The sequence below is a fragment of the Mycteria americana genome, unplaced genomic scaffold (genome assembly GCF_035582795.1).
Source record: "Mycteria americana isolate JAX WOST 10 ecotype Jacksonville Zoo and Gardens unplaced genomic scaffold, USCA_MyAme_1.0 Scaffold_44, whole genome shotgun sequence".
Lineage (NCBI taxonomy): Eukaryota > Metazoa > Chordata > Aves > Ciconiiformes > Ciconiidae > Mycteria > Mycteria americana.
In genome coordinates, this window is record NW_027445631.1 from 662335 (window position 1) to 683062 (window position 20728).

Here is a 20728-nt window from a genome sequence, read left to right on the forward strand (position 1 = left end):
TAACTGAGACCCTGCGATCATGGCAAGCAGAAAAGAAAGTGCAGAATGCAGTCGCTCAGGTGGTACAAGCAGGTGATAGTGAGACGATCGCGAGCAAGCCACAGGAAAAAGACGTTCTTATAGACTTGGGGGAAGAAGACAAAGGCTCGGGCGATGCAAGTGGGGAAGTGGTTTTGAAGCCACCCCCCCCGAACTCCCCTCCCACAAAGCCGATGTCGCCCCCCGCGCATCCGATACATGCATCAGAAGCACAACCCACGCCAATAGCAGAACAGGCTTTCGACCCCTGAGATCGGTGGGAGCAACTCCGTAGGGAGGCACTGAAGGATGGGGAAGCTGTGGGGTTTGTGTTTCCGGTGCATGTACAAGACAATAGACCGAATGAGTGGACCCCCTTCCAGTGGGACCTAATTAAGGAATTGAGAAAGACTGTCACTGTGTACGGTTTAAACGCACCATTCACTCAGTCATTGTTAGAGAATGTTATGACAGGACATTTGCTAACTTCATATGACTCGCGGCAAGTGGCTGCAATGATTTTAATGCCAATCCAGCGATTGCTTTGGGAGCAAAAATGGAAAGAATCCTGCGAGGTGGCAGCCCTGAGTAATCTTGGGCGGCAAGCTGGCGATCCCCTTGCCGGGGCGGGAATTCCCCAGTTGATGGGCACCGACCCTTTGCTGGATCCTCGACTGCAAGCTAGATTAGATCCGAATGTTCTCTGACAGTCCGCGGCATTAGCTTTGCAGGCTATGCTGCGGTTGCCCGAAGTTGGAAAGCCAGAACAATCGTTTACTAGTATACGACAGGGGCTTCAAGAACCATATATGCAATTCATTGATAGACCGAGGGATGCGCTAGATAAACAAATTGAGAATCGTGAGGCAAAGGAAGCCCTAATACTGAAATTGGCAGCGGAAAATGCAAATACGGACTGCAAAAAGTTATTGCAAGCAATGCCTGTTAACTCTACGTTAGTACAGATGATCGAAGCGTGCAATCGGGTTGGATCTATTGAACATCACACTGCTGCGTTGGCCGGAGCGCTTGCCGCTGCCCTCAAAATCGGGCAGAGGGTTATTGGAGACAAGTGATGCTATTGGTGCCATACCATAGGGCATCTAGCTGCTGACTGCCCGCAGCGAGGGTCAGCTGTTGGCCGGGGCGCTGGTTCTAATCCTCCTACCTTATGTCCACGATGCAGAAAGCGATGGCACTGAGCCAACCAGTGTCGTTCAAAATACAACGCGGAAGGACAACCTCTGCCAACGCGGCAGGGAAACGGGAGGCGGAGCGCGAGGCGGGGACGCGCGATGACACAAGTTCCGCTGCCCCTCGGGCCGGAAGGGCGGTCCACGCCAGACTTCCGACCAAAGGCAATGATGGCCGGAAGTTCGGCATCGGCTGCCGTGACAACAACGCCACAGACGTCGTCGCCATGGACACACTCTCCGCCAGGACCCGAGGGAGCGCCGGACTGGATGTCGCCACGCCCTACGAACAACCAAGTGCAAGAGGCGTTACCTGTTTTAAGGAGCGCGTTGCAAAACCGAGGCCTCCAGATTGCGCCCGAAAAGATCCAAATGGAGGCACCTTGGAAATATCTTGGGTGGAAAATATTACAACAAACCATTCAACCTCAGAATGTGGCCATTTCTACAGACATCAAAACATTGAATGACATACAAAAACTATTGGGCAATATAAATTGGATCAGAACACAATGTGGTATAGACAATGAAACATTAACACTGTTGTTCGAGTTATTAAAAGGGGACACTGATCTTAATGCTCCATGACAATGGACCACAGCGGCGAAAGATGCACTGAGAACAGTGAATGAAAGACTCTCCCTGCAGCAATGTCACCGACGAGTTGAAAATCTACCCGTGCAGTTATACATTTGTAATCAAGAACAACAACCTTTAGCAATTATTGGACAATGGGAGACTCGAGAAAGAGACCCCCTTATACTGTTAGAATGGGTGTTTTTGCCGTATCAACCTACAAAGACTCTTGTTACTCGCATTGAGCTGTTTGCTGCCCTAATCAAAAGAGGCAGAGAACGAATTGTCGAAATGACTGGGGAAGAACCTGGACTTATTATTCTTCCGGTTGTAAAAAATTACCTAAATTGGTGTTTGCAAAATAGCCTGGAACTTCAAATGGCTTTAGCAGGGTTTGATGGGCAAATAGATACTCATCACCCCCCTCATAAAATGTTTACCTTTTATAATAATGTAAAAATTGAAAATAAGCCACTATATCAGTGGCAACCTGTTACGGGCACCACAGTATTTACTGATGGGTCAGGGAAGACAGGAAAAGCGGTAATTACATGGAAAGAAAAAGGTCAATGGCAACATCAAATAGAACGAATTGAGGGTTCACCTCAGTTAGTTGAGTTGCACGCCATTACTATGGCCTTTCGAAAATGGTCTTTAACTCCTTTAAATATTGTATCAGACTCGCAGTATACTGTTGGGGTAGTCCAGCGCATTGAAAGAGCGCAGTTGAAATGTACCAAAAGAAGCTCTGTTTCTAAAATTTAAGGAATTATTATTTTTAATAGAGCAGAGAAGACATCCCTATTCTGTGATTCACATTAGAAGCCACACAAACTTACCAGGGTTTTTGACAGAAGGAAATGCATGAGCTGACTACCTAACAAATATGGCATTACACACTCCTGTACCACACACACTTACCCAAGCTCAGTTGTCACACCAATTTTTCCACCAATCTGCCAAAGTTTTAGCAAAGCAATTCGCGATATCTGTGGGGGATGCAAAACTCATAGTTCAAACGTGCCCAGACTGTCAACAACAACCATCTGGACCATCTTTTATGACAAACCCTAGAGGTTTATTTTCCCTTCAACTCTGGCAAACCGATGTGACACATATACCTGAGTTTGGTCGACATAAATATGTTCACGTGTCCATCGATACCTACTCCCATGCGGTATGGGCTACCGCAATGACGGGCAAAAACAGTCGACATGTCCAAGGCCACTTCCGTGCTGCTTTTGCGGCACTTGGTATTCCGAGGGAGATAAAGACAGACAATGGCCCTGCATACGTTAGTCACACGATGTGTAGGTTTTTCCACACATGGGGCATCAGCCATAAGACAGGCATACCCCATTCCCCCACAGGACAAGCTATTATAGAGCGCACACACCGCACCTTGAAAACTCTTTTACAAAAACAAAAAAAGGGGGAAGCTCAGGAATTGCCGCAAAACAGGTTGGGGAAGGCTCTGTATGTAATGAACCATCTATTGTTACCTTTTCAACATGAAGATATTCCACCTATAGTTAAGCATTATAAGGCAATGGAATCAGGATTAACACCAATATCGCGGGAAAAAGCAATGGTGATGATGAAAAATCTAAATACAGGGTGCTGGGAGGGACCGTATCAACTAATAACCTGGGGTCGAGGATACGCTTGTGTCTCCACAGGTCAAGGGACCCGATGGGTACCAGCACAGGGAGTTCGACCTTGGTTAGAAGCATCATCCTCCTCAGCATCATCATCGGACTCAGCGAGCCATGGGTCTCCGTCCAACCCCGAAACAACATATGGGTAACGCTCGCCAACGTGACAGGGCAGGAGCACATGTGCCTATCCATGGCGAGTGCTGGAAACCCCTTTACCACTTGTTTAGTCGGCATCCCATTATGTAGTCTAGAATACGAAGGATTGGTTAACCGTATCGCTCCAAGTGTCAGTATTTTTTTACAGATAAAGAATGGAACCAGAGCAATGGACCAATGGGATGGGTGGATGTCGCACAGACTGCAGACCGACTTAGAACCGCAAGAATTAAACATCTTGGGGTGTGTCACCGCCACTGCATGCTTGCAGTTCAATTATACAGGAACAAGTAAAACCTTAAAGAGGGATGTTACAGCAAGCTTAGCTGTTTATCAGAATGGGTCAATGTGGTGCAATTATACTTCACCGAACATTTCCAAATCCACCAAGGTTCCGTTCTTGCTGCCTGCAGGAATTTTTTTAATTTGTGGTGATAGAGCATGGCAAGGTATCCCTTCTCATATATCTGGAGGGCCTTGTACCCTAGGACGCCTTACCTTGCTAACACCAAATACATCCATGATATTCAATATATCCTGTATCTTAAGAAAAAAACAGAAACGTGAGATTCACAAATATCAAGATGGGTGTAATGACAAACTTGATTTTTGGCAGGCTGGCAAAACCATATTGACTTCTTTTTTAGCACCTGGTGTTGCCGCAGCACAAGCATTAACCACTTTAAATAAGTTAGGCTGTTGGCTTGCAAAACAAAATAATGCTACATCTGCAGCTCTTAGCGCACTTTTAACAGATGTGGATTCTATAAGACATGCCACTTTACAGAATAGAGCCGCTATCGATTTTCTGCTTTTAGTCCAAGGCCACAGGTGTGAAGAGTTTGAAGGCATGTGTTGTATGAATCTGTCTGATCACTCTCAAACTATCTATCAGCAAATTAAGTCTCTGCAAAAGCTCACAGGCAAGCTAAAGACTAGTTCAATTGGGCTTGAATCATGGTTGACTAGCTTAGGTATAGAAGGTTGGCTGAAAGAATTAATCAAAGTAGCTATCATCATATTAATCGTAATTGTTGTTTTGTTAATTGTTTTGCCGTGTTTGTTGCAATGCTTGCAAAAAATGATAAGTAAATCGATGCAATCAGTCTGGCTCATAGAAACAAAAAAAGGGGGAAATGTAGGAGACCAGTACACCAATGACCTTGATTTAATAAACACATCTCTGAACTAAGATCATGTGCGAGGGGCCCAGAGGAAAAAAGGAAAACAAGGAACGCAGAAGAAGGAACAAAAGAATGCAGAAGAAGGAACAACAAGATAACTATAAGCCAATGAAATATTGCGTGATAAAAGTTATAGAGCCAATTAGATGGTTAGAATAAGCGCGTGCATTGCGCGTGCTTCGCGTGAACCGGTCGGGATAAGTATAAAAAAAGAGTGCTGTCAGGTAAATAAAGGTCCCCCCTACTATCAGCACCGGAGTCCGTGTCTCATTCCCTTCACCCTTGCAGCCCGTGGAGAAGACCATGGTGAAGAACGTTTCCCCCTGCAGCCCATGGAGGTCCACGGTGGAGCAGATATTCAACCTGCAGCCCATGGAGGACCCCACGCCGGAGCAGGTGGATGTGCCCTGAAGGAAGCTGTGACCCTGTGGAGAGCCCATGCTAGAGCAGGCTTCTGGCAGGAACTGCAGCCATGGAGGACCCACATTGGATCAGTCTGTTCCTGATGTACTGTACCCCGTGGAAAGGACCCACACTGGAGCCGTTTGTGAAGAACTGTATCCCATGGGAGGAACCCCATGCTGGAGCAGGGGAAGAGTGTGAGGAGGAAGGAGCGGCAGAGACGAAGTGTTATGAACTGACTGCAACCCCCATTCCCCATCCCCCCTGCACCACTCGTAGGGGGAAGAGGTAGAGGAGTCAGGAGTGAATTTGAGCCTGGGAAGAAGGGAGGGGTGGGGGGAAGGTGCTTTTAGTTTTGTTTTTATTTCTTGCTATCCTACTCCATTATTAATCGGCAATAAATTAATCTTCCCCAAGTTGAGTCTGTTTTGCCCATGATGGTAATTGGTGAGCGATCTCTCTGTCCTAATCTCGACCCTCGAGCTTTTTCATCCTATTTTCTCCCCTGTCCTCCTGAGGAGGGGGAGTGATAGAGCAGCTTGGTGGGTACCTGGCAGCCAGCCAAGATTTACCCACCACAACTGTTCTAGAACTTTAATTTATCCATGCATTTCTTCTTAAGTCTTTAATCCTTATTATGATACTGAATTAGGAAATGAAATGAATACGAGAGAGAACCTTTGTCATTGAATAACATCACTGAAGTGGACACAGCTCAGAAAATTGCCTCCTGCAATCTGCAATTGCTGTCCATTGGGGGAATTTTCAGTGAAGATCAGTTCTGCTCAATTATCCCAAAGGTTTGAACCAACACTTTAAATCAGAAAAACAAAAATTTTCAGCATCTCCCAAGACAATGATAAGTACTTTACACACATACTGTTGTAGCATCAAAATAAGGCAAGTAAAGGAAATGGGAGAATCCTGACCCTGAAGAACATGGAAACAAATTTTCAGCTATGTCAGCTGAAGATTTGGCCAAAATTCTCTATTTCCCTGGGCTTGGGGGGTGGACGACATGTGGGAAATTTGGGGGGATTTATGTTGATGTGCAGTCGTCTCAGATGCAATTTGTCACTTCAGAAATAGCTACACTTCAAACATCAGCAGCTCTTACAATGTAAACTACATATAATCGTTGGCAATAGGAGAACAACCACCAGCAAAACTTTGATCCTGGATATGGGGAGAACAGATTTCGGGCTGCTGAAGGAGCTAGTTAGTAAGGTTCCCTGGGAATCTGCTTTTGAAGGTACTGGGGTCCATGAACGCTGGTGGCTTTTTAAGAGCCATCTCTTAAGAGTGCAGGAGCAGGCAATTCCAAAGTGTCGGAAGTCAAGCAAGCGGGGCAGAAGGCCAGCTTGGTTGAGCAGGGATCATCTTCCGGATGTCTGCTGGAAATACAATACAGCAGAGAGGAAACAGTCTAGGAGGTTCCTGGAGTGTGTGGCAGATAACCTCCTGACACAGCTGGTGAGGGAGCCAACTAGGGAAGGGGCCCCGCTGGACCTCTTGTTCACCAACAGAGAAGGACTTGTGAGCCATGTGATGGTTGGAGGCCGTCTTGGGCAGAGTGATCATGAAACGATAGAGTTTTTGATACGTGGAGAAGTGTGGAGGGGGGTCAGCAGAACTGCCACCTTAGACTTCCGGAGGGCGGACTTCGGCCTGTTTAGGAGACTGGTCGAGAGAGTCCCCTGGGAGGCAGCCCTAATGGGCAAAGGAGTGCAGGAAGGCTGGACATTCTTTAAGGAGGAAGTCCTAAAGGCACAAGAGCGGGCTGTCCCCAGGTGCCGAAAGACAAGCTGGCGGGGAAGAAGACCGGCCTGGCTGACTAGAGAGCTCTGGCTCGAACTCAGGAAAAAGAGGAGAGTCTATGACCTCTGGAAGAAGGGGCAGGCAACTCAGGAGGACTACAAAGGTGTAGCGAGGCTGTGCAGGGAGAAAATTAGAAGGGCCAAAGCTGAGCTAGAGCTCAATCTGGCTGCTGCCGTAAAAGACAACAAAAAACACTTCTTCAAATACATTAGCAGCAAAAGGAGAGCTCAGGAGAATCTCCAGCCCCTAGTAGATGGGGGAGGAAACACAGTGACCAAGGATGAGGAAAAGGCTGAGGTACTTAATGCCTTCTTTGCCTCACTCTTTAATAGCAGGGCCAATTGTTCTCTGGGTACCCAGCCCCTGGAGTTGGAAGATAGGGACGGGGACCAGAATGGAGCCCCCATAATCCAGGGGGAAATGGTGAGTGACCCGCTGCACCACTTAGACACTCACAAGTCTATGGGGCCTGATGGGATCCACCCGAGAGTACTGAAGGAATTGGCAGATGTGCTCACCAAGCCCCTTTCCATCATTTACCAGCAGTCCTGGCTAACTGGGGAGGTCCCTGCTGACTGGAGATTAGCAAATGTGACGCCCATCTTCAAGAAGGGCCGGAAGGAGGACCCGGGGAACTACAGGCCTGTCAGCCTGACCTCGGTGCCGGGGAAGCTGATGGAGCAGATCATCCTGAGTGCTATCACATGGCATGTAGAGGATAACCAAGGGATCAAGCCCAGCCAGCATGGGTTCAGGAAAGGCAGGTCCTGCTTGACCAACCTGACCTCCTTCTACGACAAGGTGACCCGCCTTGTAAATGAGGGAAAGGCTGTGGATGTTGTCTATCTAGACTTCAGTAAAGCCTTTGACACGGTTTCCCACAGCATTCTCCTGGAGAAACGGGCTGCTCACGGCTTGGACGGGTGTGCTCTTCGCTGGGTAAAGAACTGGCTGGATGGCCAGGCCCAAAGAGTGGTGGTGAATGGAGTTTACTCCAGTTGGCGGCCGGTCACAAGCGGTGTTCCCCAGGGCTCTGTGTTGGGGCCAGTGCTGTTTAATATCTTTATCAATGATCTGGATGAAGGGATCGAGTGCACCCTCAGTAAGTTTGCAGACGACACCAAGTTGTGCGGGAGTGTTGATCTGCTTGAGGGGAGGAAGGCTCTGCAGAGGGACCTGGACAGGCTGGATCGATGGGCTGAGGCCAATTGTATGAGGTTTAACAAGGCCAAGTACAAGGTCCTGCACTTGGGCCACAGCAACCCCATGCAACGCTACAGGCTTGGGGAAGAGTGGCTGGAAAGCTGCCTGGCAGAGAAGGACCTGGGGGTGTTGGTTGACAGCCGCCTGAATATGAGCCAGCAGTGTGCCCAGGTGGCCAAGAAAGCCAATGGCATCCTGGCTTGTATCAAAAATAGCGTGGCCAGCAGGACTAGGGCAGTGATTGTCCCCTGTACTCGGCACTGGTGAGGCCGCACCTCGAATACTGTGTTCACTTTTGGGCCCCCCACTACAAGAAAGACCTGGAGGTGCTGGAGCGTGTCCAGAGAAGGGCAACGAAGCTGGTGAAGGGTCTGGAGCAGAAGTCTGATGAGGAGCGGCTGAGGGAGCTGGGACTGTTTAGCCTGGAGAAAAGGAGGCTGAGGGGAGACCTTATTGCTCTCTACAACTACCTGAAAGGAGGTTGTAGAGAGGTGGGGGTCGGTCTCTTCTCCCAGGTAACAAGTGATAGGACAAGAGGAAATGGCCTCAAGTTGCGCCAGGGGAGGTTTAGACTGGATATTAGGAAATTTTACTTCACTGAAAGGGTTGTCAAGCATTGGAACAGGCTGCCCAGGGAAGTGGTTGAGTCGCCATCCCTGGAAGCATTTAAAAGCCGTTTGGATGAGGTGCTTAGGGACATGGTATAGTGGTGGTCTTGGTAGTGTTAGGTTTACGGTTGGACTTGATGATCTTAAAGGTCTTTTCCAACCTATACGATTCTGTGATTCTGTGATCTTCTAGAACTTAGGGAGAAAAGGAAAGTGTACGGACATTGGAAGCAAGGACAGGTGACACAAGAGGACTACAGAGATGCTGTTCGCCACTGCAGGGAGAAAATTTGTGCAGCCAAAGGTCGATTAGAGTTCAAGCTGGCCAGCACTGTGAAGGACAACAAAAAGGGCTTTTTAAAATATGTTAACAGCAAAAGGAGAATCAGAGATAACATTGGTCCGTTGCTTGACAAGGTTGGTCACCTCACAAATAGGGACACAGACAAAGCAGAGACGTTCAATGCCTTCTTTGCCTCTGTCTTCAACATTGATGATGGGCCCTGGGACCCCCAGAGCCCTGTGTTGGAACACCATGACTGGGGGAATGATGAACTCCCAGCCGACTCTGAACTTGTTTGAGACTTGCTGCTCCAGCTGGATGCACATAAGTCTATGGGGCCCGATGGGATTCATCCCAGGGTACTGAAAGAGCTGGCCGATGCTATTGTGGGACCTCTCTCCATTACTTTTCAACAGTCTTGGGAGTCTGGAGAGGTCCCAGTTGACTGGAAGCTGGCAAATGTTGTTCCAATTTTCAAGAAGGATAAGAAGGAAGACCCTGGTAATTACAGGCCTGTCAGTCTCACTTCAGTGCCTGGTAGAATTATGGAGAAGGTTATTCTGGGAGTTATTGAAAAACACTCGAGAGACAATGCAGTCATTGGTCATAGCCAGCACGGGTTCATGAGGGGAAAGTCCTGCTTCACTAAATTAATTTCCTTTTATGACAAGGTCACCCATCTAGTTGAGCAAGGGAAGCCAGTAGATGTGGTGTTTTTGGATTTTAGCAAAGCTTTTGACACTGTCTCTCATAGTATTCTTCTGGACAAAATGTCCAGCATACAGCTAGACAAGTCCATAATATGTTGGGTGAGTGTCGTGGTTTAACCCCAGTCGGCAACTAAGCACCACGCAGCCGCTCGCTCACCCTCCCCCATCCCACTGGGAGCGGGGAGAGAATCGGAAAAGCACAAATAAGAAAACTTGTGGGTTGACATAAGAACAGTTTAATAATTGAAATATAATAATAATAATAATAAATAAATTGTAATGAGAAGGAAAACAACAAGAGAGTGAGAGAGGAATAAAACCCAGGGAAAAACAACCAAAAAATCCAAGTGATGCAACTGCTCACCACCCACTGACCAATGCCCAGCCAGTCCCCAAGCAGCGACTGCTGCCTCCCCGCCAACTCCCCCCAGTTTCTATACTGAGCATGACGCCATATGGCATGGAATAGACCTTTGGCCAGTTTGGATCAATTGTCTTGGCTGTGCCCCCTCCCAGCTTCTTGTGCACCTGGCAGAGCAGGGGAAGCTGAAAAGTCCTTGACCAGTGTAAACACCGCTTAGCAACAGCCAAAACATCAGCGTGTTCTCAACATTATTCTCATACTAAATCCAAACCACAGCACTATACCAGCTACTAGGAAGAAAATTAACTCTATCCCAGTCGAAACCAGGACAGTGAGCAATTGGCTGAAGGGTCGGGCTCAAAGAGTTTTAGTAAATGGGGTTACATCAGGCTGGCGGCCAGTCAGCAGTGGGGTTCCCCAGGGCTCAATTTTAGGTCCAGTTCTCTTCAATGTTTTCATAAATGATCTGGGCGCAGGAATCAAATGTACATTAAGTAAGTTTGCCGACGATACTAAACTAGGAGGAGCTGTGGACTCCCTCGAGGGTAGAGAGGCCTTACAGAGAGATCTGGATAGACTAGAGAGCTGGCAATCACCAACCGTATGAAATTTAACAAGAGCAAGTGCCAGATTCTGCACCTGGGACGGGGTAATCCTGGGTATACATACAAATTGGGGGACGAGAGGCTGGAGAGCAGCCCCGCGGAAAGAGACCTGGGGGTTTGGGTTGATGGCAAGTTGAATATGAGTCAACCGTGTGCCCTGGCAGCCAAAAGGGCCAACCGTGTCCTGGGGTGCATCAAGCACGGCATAGCTAGCCGGTCGAGGGAGGTGATTGTCCCATTCTACACTGCACTGGTGCAGCCCCACCTCGAGTACTGTGTGCAGTTTTGGGTGCCTCAATAGAAGAAGGACATCAAACTGTTAGAGTGTGTCCAGAGGAGGGCGACCAAGATGGTGAAAGGTCTTGAGGGCAAGACTTAGGAGGAGCGGCTGAGGTCACTTGGCTTGTTCAGCTTGGAGAAGAGAAGGCTGAGGGGTGACCTCATCACAGCCTACAGCTTCCTCAAGGGGGGCAGCGGAGGGGGAGGTGCTGATCTCCTCTCTCTGGTGACCAGCAATAGGACATGAGGAAATGGTATGAAGCTGCCTCAGGGGAAGTTCAGATTGGCCATCAGGAAAAGGTTCTTCACTGAGAGGGTGGTCAGTCACTGGAACAGGCTCCCCAGGGAAGTGGTCATGGCTCCAAGCCTGTCAGAGTTCAAGGAGCATGTGGATGACGCTCTTAGTAATATGGTTTAGTTTTAGGTAGTCCTGCAAGGACCAGGGAGTTGGACTCGATGGACATCTTTCACTAGATCAGTTTGCTCAAAGCCCCATCCAACCTGACTTTGAACACTTCCAGGGATGGGGCATCCACAACTTCTCTGGGCAACCTGTTCCAGTCTCTCACCACCCTCATCATAAAAATTTCTTCCTTACGTCCAGTCTAAATCTATCTTCTTTCAGTTTAAAACCATTGCCCCTGGTCCTGTCACTACTGGCCTTGGTAAAAAGTCTCTCTCCATCTTTCTTATAAGCCCCCTTTATATATTGAAAGGCTGCAATAAGGTCTCCCTGGAGCTTTTTGAAGCAGATCCAACAGCAGCCAGACTGATGAGGCTTTCATGCTTCCCAGTGTGATACAGGGGATGCCCGCATCATAATGGAGGAGGAAGAATGAGCACTCTGTCAGCTAGGTAGCTATTTTGCTCATAGGCATGCGAGTTAAGAATTAGAGAACTTGTGAGTTAGAGCATTCATGAATTATTGAAGTGATGAGTTAGTGAATTTGCATGTTAGACTAGTCTGTACAAAGGGGATTGAGCCCTTGTTTGGGTGGGGTTTTTTCATAATGAGCTCCAAAAAATAAAGTTTAATTTGTCCTGTAAATTTGAGAGATCCAAATTCACTTATGGACATGGTATAGTGGTGGTCTTGGTAGTGTTAGGTTTACGGTTGGACTTGATGATCTTAAAGGTCTTTTCCAACCCATACGATTCTGTGATTCTGTGAAATGGATTGTGGCAGTCTGTCTTCCATGACTACCGAGAAGAGGAGCAACAGCCCTCTGACATGATAGTGTGGTGAAGGTTTTGTGATATGAACATTAGACATGGAGGAATGGAATGTGATCACTAAACATAGCTTGAGACAGCAGTCATAGTAACAACTGCTGGACCCTCTTATTGGATTAGATGAACTTAAGACCATGAGTTCACCAAGGGGAAGTCATGCTTGACCAACATGATAACCTTCTATGATGAAATGACTGGCCTGGTAGATGAGGGGAGAGCAGTGGATATTGTCTATCTAGACTTCAGGAAGGCTTTTGACACTGTCTCTCCTAAGATCCTCATAGAGAAGCTGATGAAGTACGGGCTGTGGAGACAGCGAGGTGGATTGAAAGCTGGCTGAATGGCCAGGCCCAGAGGGTGGTGATCAGTGGCATGAAGTCTAGTTGGAGGCCAGTGACTAGCGGTGTACCCTAGGGGTTGATACTGGGTCTAGGCCTGTTCAACATCTTCATTAATGATCTGGATGATGGGGCAGAGTGTACCCTCAGCAAGTTTGCAGATGACACAAAACATGCTGCGAACTGCCTAGTTGGAAAGCAGCTTGGCAGAAAAGGACCTGGTGGACACCAAGTTGAACACGAGCCAGCAATGTGCCCTTGCAGCCAAGAAGGCTAACAGTATCCTGGGCTGCAATAGGCAAAGTATTGCCAGCAGGTCAAGGGAGGTGATCCTTCCCCTCTATTCAGCACTGGTGAGACCACACCTGGAGTCCTGTGTCCAGTATTGGGCTCCCCAGTACAAGAGAAACATGGACATACTGGAGAGAGTCCAGCGAAGGGCCACAAAGATGACCAAGAGGGCCATATTTGTTTTGTCTACAAATAAGCTGTTAACCTATTGCAGGTTTTAATTATTTTTCCCTCTGCCAGGGCAATGTTTAAAGTCTGTACAGACTCTCCTCAGATGCTAAATCTTACATTTTGCATAAAACATATCTTGAAAGTCAGACCTCACACAATCATAGAGATTGGATTAATGTATTGTATTGGGAGCCTTGTGGAAGACATTGTATTTGAGGAGTTATTAATCTTGAGCAAGCTCTGACAGCCATACTGGGTCTTATGCTAAGGCTTGCGATACCTGTATGTTAGCATGAGTGACTGCTGTATAACCCCAGATATATAACAATGAAGGGGAACATGCTGGAAGACTCTGGATATGTACTGTTCCTGGATACAGTTCCTAGATACGTGTAGCTAGATATGCTCTAGTCGGCATTAAGAAAGAGATGGCGTTCCTATCTGTTAAAACAAGATGTATAATTTTTTTGTTACAGTAGATATAAGGAGCTACAATATTGGGGGAGGACGAATCTCTCCAGAGACAGGAATTCTGCACAGCATGCTGTGGCTGTCCACTAGGGGCTGTCTGATGCTGCATGAGAGCAGGGCTCCCAGCATCTGAAGGGACGTTAAGATTTACTTGCTATCTGTATTTCTACTTGTATTTCTGTCATATTATTATTGTTATAAAAACATTTTTGTTACACCATTTGCTGCTGTGCCTTTCTTATTGAGATCCGGAAAGAACTCTGCACCCCTTCCTGGTGCAGAGCATATGCATCTTATTACCAGCTTGTATTGAAGATGAGACAGCAGTAATTAACCCTGCTAAGGTCCTAATGACCTTGGAGGAACTGAACCCTAGGCTGCTCTTTAAAGGATATTATTCTATACATAGATTTATGACAAGGTTACAGGGAAGGTATTTCCCTGAAGCAGATGTATCTGTGATCAAAAATGGCAGATGGTGCTATCACACAGGTGATACAAAACTGAGCAGCAGTGGGCCCATTCCTCATCCTAGGGGACCAAAGAAAGCCTGGTTCAGCATCTGCTCCTTCTTCAATCCCTTCCTACCTCCACCTCCCTTGTATTAGTTAGCTGGATAATAAATTAGTGTTATCCTGATTCCACATATCAGAATACATTTAGCAATTTAAAAAATTTGAACATCCTATAAAGGTGAAAGAGAGGGCAGTTGGGTGGCTAAAAGCTTAAATAATTAAGTGGAATAATTTGATTTAAAAGCAAGTACAGTATGACAAACTGAAGCACCCCAAGTGCAACAGAGTTATCGTTTCAGGCCTTCTATGAATTGAGGAAGATAATGCTGTGTCACTTAAAGTTTGTCTTATGTTAGTGCCATAAATAAAAATCAAAATCCCTCCAGCTTGTATTTTTAAAAGAAAGCTTAAATTTTAGATCACAGTTCAGCAACAGCTAGTATGCAACAAATTTTGCAGTTGTTTAAGACTAGACTAGTTTATGGCTAGGTAGTATTTGCCTGGCCATGAGTCTTATTTGAACAAGGGTATATCTGTATCAAGGGAGGAAGAGTATCTTATTCTTATACCTTTCTTTTTCAGTAGATCATTCTCTCTCTGCCTCCCTCACTGATCAGACCTGACTGCTTAAGTCCATCTCAGAGATAATTTATTTGTTTTAAAAGATGAAAAAGTACTTTTGAATCATGCTGAATTGGATCCTACATTTAACAGTTGACACAGCCATGCTCATCTGCCTCCACAAACCTGACAATATGCTTTGAGCCTTGTAGATCAATCTGCAAGGACAGTTTCAGAGGTAATATGTGAGTCAAGATTTCCTTACTAGTCTTCCTTACTTTCCTTACTTGCCTTCTGATGCTACAAACAGCAGCACTAGTTGTGGTGACAGCAGTGTTGTGAGTTGCCACTCCAGTGAGCTCTGATGTCAGGGAATCACTCCATTCCTGCTTCCTGTCTTGACACAACCTGCAACACATATCCAAACACTTGAACTGGAAATCTGGAACACTTGAACTTGAATCTGGAAAAACTACTCAGTCTAGCCTTGATCTCCATTGAAATCTATTGCTTTGAACAATCTTTGCCTCTAGTAATTTTTAATATATACAAGGGCTATAATGCTTTGGTGTTTTTCACTGCTCTTGTTTTTGGGAAGTTCTGCAAAGATTTTTTTATTTTAAATCCAAGGCTAGATTATGGGCAACTGTACTTTTCACCTCCCTATACATTGATGTCAGTAGGACCCCCAAGTTGGGATGGCTCTTCTTAAACCTCTACCAACTGAATAAGCAGAATGTAAAGTTGGGAAGGACAAAACATTAATTAGAGCACAAGTAGGTAAGAGAGCACTGAAGTATTATCTATGGCTAGATATTCATATATGCAAACACCAAAATTCCTGTTACACTACAGACCACTTAGCATCAAGAAATAGAGTAAACACTCAGATATGTAATAAAAGATAATTCCATTGACTTCATGGATCTCAGCTCCACAGGTGACAGAACTGTTAATAGAGGCAACTAAAAAGGTTCATGGAACTTCACTAAAGCTATGTTAATATATACAATAGGCACAATCATAGTGAGAAACAACTTCTCTTCAGAAGATCTCAGTGAACTTTACAAAGTGAAATCTCTTTCCTGTTTTACTGAGGAGGCACAGAAAAGGCGAATAATATAGAAGCAGAGTAAGATGTTAAGTATAAGTAACTGTAAGTATATTCATTAACTGAACTCCTTCCTCCTCCTTCCCTCTCACCTCTACCCTGAGGTAAACTGAAGTCCATTTGTGCCCTTCCCCCTGCAAGGTTCTGCCTCTGTTTATCTTATTTTGCATTTTGATATTGTTGTGGTTTAACCCTGGTAGGCAGCTAAGCACCACAAAGCCACTTGCTCACTCCCCCCCTCAGTGGGATGGGGGAGAGAATCAGAAGAGTAAAAGTGAGAAAATTCGTGGATTGAGATAAAGACAGTTTAACAGACAAAGCAAAAGCTGTGTGAGCAAGCAAAACAAAATTGTGAAGTGTCTTAGGAAGGCAAGGAAGGAAGGCAGGAAGAAAGGAAGGAAGGTGAGTAGACCTTGTTTGGCTGCCAGGTGCCCACCAAGCCACTCTATCACTCCTACTCCTCAACAAGGCAGGGGGAGAAAATACAATGAAAAGCTTGTAGGTCAAAATAAGGACAGGGAGATTACTTACATTTTCAGTTAGAAGTATACATCTTCAAATTGTCAGGTCAGTCTGTACTCCATAATAGTTCCTCAATTTGTTATTGATGGTAAAGTCTGAGGGACCATCCCTGAGCAATTTTTTCAACACTCCCAAGTCCTGTTGTTTCCACCAGGAAGCAGTGATCTAGTGTTCATCACTTCAGTTTTATCATCGTTCAGCTGAACTAGAGCTAAGCTGCCCACCTGGGCTTGTGGTCTTTGGCGCATACAAGACTCCAGCCAGTGCCAAATTGGCAGCATGTGTCTCCACTGACCATAGCCCTGTGAACAAACCCCAGCTCCCGACCCAGTGCACCTGAAGAATGGAGTTCAGTGCCGTAACCCTTATCTTCGAGATCTCAGTTGATTCTCATCTTTAAGGGACCAAAACACTGATTTAAGTACTGTGAGAAAGACAACACAAAATCACTTTGTTTTTTTCACACTAAGAAATTGTCTGTATTAAAAAGTTATCAGTGCAGACTTCTGTGAGCTTGGTCTAATATTGCAGAATGGTCTCCCAGGGAAATTAAGGACTATCAGATACCTCACTACTTTCCCCTCAAAATGCACTCTGTGCTCTGCTTCCTCGACTGTGCTAGCCCAAACCTATTATTCCTCTGGATATCTTTCAAACTAAAACACACCACTCTGCTCATTTTCCCCCAAGGGGAAGATGAGAGGGCAAACACAAGACAGATGCTACTCCTTCTGTTTAATTCAGTGCACAGATACATTAAGAGTGTGGTATAAGAACCTACACAAGTATTACAGATTACACAGTTACTAATGAGTCTAATTTTACGGTACCTTAAAAAAATGGTTTAGGAAGTGTTCCACAGAATAATAACATACCTCTTATCCATGGCTTTCACTCAGTGGCTCAAAAAGTCCAGGAAATAAAGTAAATGGAAGCGAGATAACAGAAGTTTCATATTCTCTGTACCAATTTAAAAGTTAATGCATTTTCAGATTATGTCAGGGTGTCATTTGCCTTTGCTTGGCACCAATTCTCTAGTAAGCTAGTCTTTTCACCATATAAATGAGTCCAATGCTGTATTAGCACAGAGGACTAAACAGAAGCAGCTGTATAGTACTACCCATGCATTTAAAAGCATACCCTATTTCAGTTGATGTCAAAAGAGCTTTCCTACTATTAAAGCTGAAACAGGATCTGACCATAACAGATAGCTATATTCCACTTGCAGTGAGTTGAAATAAATCTACAGCAATGCTATTATCAATACATTTCACTCTGAACAACAGACACTGTTGTCTCTGAAAGCAGAGTTTAGTTCTGCTTATCCTCAGTTTTAGTTTATTTGCAGTAGTGAAAAGCACAGTTAAAGGAATTTTATATAGCTAGGACCAGTGAAAGGAAGATACATTTCAACCATTTAAATACTTTCAAATAGAGGTTTTCTTTCTCAATTTATTGTGATAAGATTTGTTTCCTGAGGTGGAAGATGTAATTAACAATTAAACAACTGAGAATTAAACCACCTGCAGATGACCCTGTAGAAATGGAAGATTTTTTTCTTTCTTTGTTTCTTTTTTTGGACATCTTTTTCTGCTAATCATACTGAAAGGAAGAGGAAGTACACATTAGACCTTTCACATACGAATGTTGAATCCACCTTTTGATTTTGAGGCCTATTCTCATTTAGTGCAAGTATAAAAATCCTAGTAACACTCATGTGAGTTCTGCACCTATCTTTAATTTATTGCCAATCAAATCAGAGGAGGATAATAAGAAATAAGAACAAATCTAAAACACCTTCCCCCCACCCCTCCCTTCTTCCTGGGCTCAACTTCACTCCCAAAACTTCTAACTCCTCCCCCCAAACGACACAGGGGGATGGGGAATGGGGGTTGCAGTCAGTTCACAATGTTTTGTCTCTACTGCTCCTTCCTCCTCACGCTCTTCCCCTGCTCCAGCCTGGGGTCCTCCACGGGCTACAGGGTGGATATCTGCTCCACCATGAGACCTCCATGGGGACAGCCTGCCTCACCATGGTCTTCACCACGGGCTGCAGGGGAATCTCTGCTCCGGCGCCTGGAGCACCTCCTCCCCTCCTTCTTCCCTGACCTTGGTGTCTGCAGAGTTGTTTCTCTCACATGTTCTCACTCCTCTCTCCCAGCTGCACAGTGTTTTTTACCCTTTCTTAAATATGTTATTGCAGAGGCCCTACCAACGTCACTGATGGGCTCAGCTTTGGCCAGTGGCAGGTCTGTCTTGGAGCCGGCTGGAACTGGCTCTGTCTGACACGGGGGCAGCTTCTGGGGTCTTTTCACAGAAGCCACCCCTGCAGCCCCCCTGCTACCAGAACCTTGCCACATAAACCTTACCCAATACAGAAAGAAAAAAGGAAAGAAATACATAAACCTTGCCCAATACAGAAATAAAGAAGGAAAGAAGTAAAAAGGCAGGAAGAGGGAAAGAGTTAAGGAATGAAGGAAGGTGAAAGAAAAGAAGGAGGGAGTGAGGAAGGAAGGAAAAGAAAGAAGGGAAGGAGGGAGGAGAAAAGGGGGAAGAGAGATGGAGGGAAGGAAGGCGTCAGGGAAGGAAGGAGGAAGGGATGTAAGGATAGAGGGAACGAGGGAAGAAATTAAGAAGGGACAAAGTAAAGGAAAGAAGGAAAGTGGGAGGGAATGAGGGAGGGTAGGAAGGATGAAGGGCTGGAAGGAGGGAGGGAAGAAAGGAAGGAGGGATAGAAGTACAGTAGGAAGGAAGGAGGGAAGGATGAAGAGAGGGAAGGAGGAAAAGAAGGAGGGAGGGAAGGAAGAAGGCAGGAGGGAAGGATGAAGAGAGGGAAGGAGGAAAAGAAGGAGGGAGGGAAGGAAGGAAGGAGGCAGGAGGGAGAGAGGGAAGTATTGAAGGAAGGAGGGAGGGAGAGACGTATTGAAGGAACAAGGGAAGGAGGGAGGGAGGGAAGTATTGAAGGAACAAGGGAAGGAGGGAGGGAGGGAAGGAAGGAGGGAGGCAGGAGGGAGGGAAGTATTGAAGGAACAAGGGAAGGAGGGAGAGAGGGAAGTATTGAAGGAGGGAGGGAAGGAGGCAGGAGGGAGGGAAGTATTGAAGGAACAAGGGAAGGAGGGAGAGAGGGAAGTATTGAAGGAATGAGGGAAGGAGGGAGGGAAGGAAGCAGGGGGAGAGAAGAAGGGAAGGAAGGAAGGAAGTAGGGAGGAAAGAAGAAAAGGAAGGAAGGGGAGAAGGAAGGGAGTGAGGAAAAAAATAAATTCTTTCCTGATATAATAATCTGATAACATAATTCTTTGTTTCTAGGATGGGCTATAGTAATGTCTTATTTTAAGGAATGTCATTTTTGAGCTGTAATAATACCTTGGTGAGTAAATGGTCATTAAAAATCTTATAACTCTGTACCTAAGATTAGGGCTAGTATTAAACTCCAAGCACTCAGTGTTAAACTTAATTATGGGCTAGTTCATGCTGCAGGATTGTCAGTGTAACTACATCATTTTTAGTTACAAAAAGCTTTTTTTTTAGTTTCATGGAATAGCAAGAAGAATAGCTTCAGGCCTAGGATTAGTGCCTAAGTTCTGGTTTGCCTCTAGCTTTCCCCTCCCTCCCCTAAAGGACAGAAAATAATATAGGGTTAATTATTTTTTTTTTAAATAAACATAGGGCCATTAAAATGTTTTCTAAACTGTTAGGGAACAATCAAGTCAGATTTTCTTGTTTTCCCACAATCAGTAGTTAAAAATTTCCTGTGTTAAAAAAAAAAAGTATCAATTACATGATTTCAGAAAGTATAGGGGGTGAGAAGGAAATAAGTAGGATAAAAAAATTACACGAAAATTGCAGAGTGGAACACCACAGTGAGAGGCATTGTATGCGTTTCCATCAATGCCAGACCCACATGGGGCCAGCTGGTGCACCCTCAGAGACACAGGTAGGTCTGCAAAGCAGCAGTGGCGTCTTGCCAGGGCCATGGCTGCAATACAGGTAATTCCAGCTGTGCAATGTCAGGGTGGCTGTATGGCGGCTGCTGCTGCAGGGATCAGCATTAGGCTGACACATTTCAAGTCACCCAGACAAGCAGAGGGGACCTTTGCAAGGAGGCGTGAGTGGTGGCCCAGGCCTCTCCAGAGTGGGAGGCAGGCCTGTGTGAGGTGGGTCTGTGTTGAAGCAGTGGCCGTGGCTGTGAGGGGTGGGGTGACAGGGAGGCAGGAGCATAAGCCCAGCAGAAAATGGTTGATCAAGGCTCTGTCCACTGGCAAAGCTGCTTTGCAGGGCTATGCAGGTGGAACCTGCCTCACTCCCCCTGCTTCCACTACCACAGAGGGGTAGCATTGGGCTGGTGGGTAGTAACTTTGGTGTGAGGCTCCGCAGCAGCTGGCAGATCCTGAAGCAGTGCCCACCTTGAGAGCACACGGCAGTGGGAGAAGGAGGAGCGAAGAGCAGCGGTGACTCCTC